The sequence below is a fragment of the Carlito syrichta genome, unplaced genomic scaffold (assembly GCF_000164805.1).
Source record: "Carlito syrichta isolate Samal-C Ts95f unplaced genomic scaffold, Tarsius_syrichta-2.0.1 Scaffold305117, whole genome shotgun sequence".
Lineage (NCBI taxonomy): Eukaryota > Metazoa > Chordata > Mammalia > Primates > Tarsiidae > Carlito > Carlito syrichta.
In genome coordinates, this window is record NW_007249213.1 from 426,028 (window position 1) to 427,690 (window position 1,663).

General features: G+C 51.8%; 1 protein-coding gene across 1 annotated transcript in view; it reads left to right on the forward strand.

Moving 5' to 3' along the window:
• Positions 1 to 1,663, forward strand: part of NDEL1 (nudE neurodevelopment protein 1 like 1) — a 39,759-nt gene continuing 38,096 nt past the window's right edge. Inside the window, exon 1 of the mRNA XM_021713964.1 lies at positions 1 to 582. The gene's annotated coding sequence lies outside the window, so the exon portion shown is untranslated. The remainder of the gene's footprint in view (positions 583 to 1,663) is intronic.

Consider the following 1,663-nt stretch of genomic DNA (forward strand, 5'->3'; position numbering starts at 1 on the left):
CGAGGCCTGCTCTTGGGGAGCCTGCCCGGCCCGGGGGCTGTGTCTGAGACTCTGCTGTGGCAGACCGGGGCCGGGTCTGGGGCGGCCGGTCCGGGGACAACTGTTCAACCGCTCTAACTGTCCCCTCCCCACCCTGGCCCGAGGTGTGGCCCTCCACGGGCGCCTGCAAGAGAACGAGCCCCGCGGCCTTCGGAGGATGTGTCCCCCGTTCCAGGGTGGGGTGAGGGATGGCGGTGACGGAGGCCGGGACGTGGCACCGTGGGCCGGGGCGCTGGTGGCGCAAGGAGTGGCCCAGTCGGAGGTGGCAGCGGCGCGCAGCCCTCCCTCCTCCCCCTCCTCCAAATCCCTTCAACTGTGCGGGTTGCTTGGAGCCGAGTCGGATTTTGATCTCAGCGCCTCTCTCCCGTGGGGGGCGAGAGCAGCCCAAGTTCGGCTCCGCTTGGCAGTCGCGTGACTCCCCACTCGGAACTGCTAATCACCCCCTTGGAGTTTAGGAAAGTGTCACCAACGGGCTCGGATTACTTGTGCTCACCTCTGTTTTGTTGTAAGCGGAGAGGTGACCCTTTAAGTTTTGCAAAGGAAGTGAGAGTTCTTTCACGACTGATTATTGCTTTCCATCTCTGTAAGCGTCTTGATACATTTTAGAACTCTCTTCTATCTCTTTTGAGCCTCATCACCCCGTGTGGTTGCGACTGATCTGTTTTGCCATCTGAAAGGGGAAATTGAGCTGGGGTGAGGGACAGTTACGTGGTTTATGATACCTGGGCTCAACCCACTGGTGCGTGGCTTGCCTTGTATCAGACTTACATTTCTAGTCTAGGAGTTCTGGTTTCATTTCGTGGGATTTGTATGCCCTTCTCAGCTAGAAAGCAAGGCAGAAATTTCGACATTTCAAAATAATACGAGAAGCTATTCGATTACTTATTAAATTATTTTTGAGCAAACTCACCTAGGGTAAGAGCTGCTTGCTGGTCAGTTATGAGAAGAATCTTACTTATTTAGGGATTGCTGGTTAATAATTTTGTCTGATAAATTGTGTTTCTCTTGATGCACTTAAAAGATAGTGTGATAGCTTTGCTAAATCGTGAAGTTGATGGGCAAAATGTAGCGTTAACTCATGGGCTGCAGAGAAGTAAAGGGAAACTGAGTGAGATATTTCTTCTGAATTTTATTAAAATTATTATTTAAAATTGGAATGCATAAGAAACAAAGAAAAGCCAGCTCTGGTTAGAAGTTGACTTGGAGCCGGGCTCGGTGGCTCAGCCTGTAATCCCGCGCCTTTGGGAGGCCGAGGTGAGTGGATTGCCTGAGCCCGCGGGTTCGAGACCCGCCTGGGCAGCGAGACCTCATCTCTACAATAAATCAGAAAATCAGCCGGGCGTGGTAGCACGCGCCTGTAATTCTGGCTACTCGGAAGGCTGAGGCGGAAGGATCGCCGGAGCCCGGCAGGTCGAGGCTGTGGTGGCCGGGAGCGGCCACTGCACTCCAGTCTGGGCGACAGAGTGAGACTCCAACTCAAAAAAAAAAAAAAAAAAAAAGAAGAAGTTGACCTGATCCAGATCAAAGTGACTAAGTCTTCTGAAGCTATAGTTCTGTTTTGCCTTTTTATTTTATTTTATTTTTTTTTAGTTGGAGTCTCACTCTGTCGCCCAGACTGGAGTGC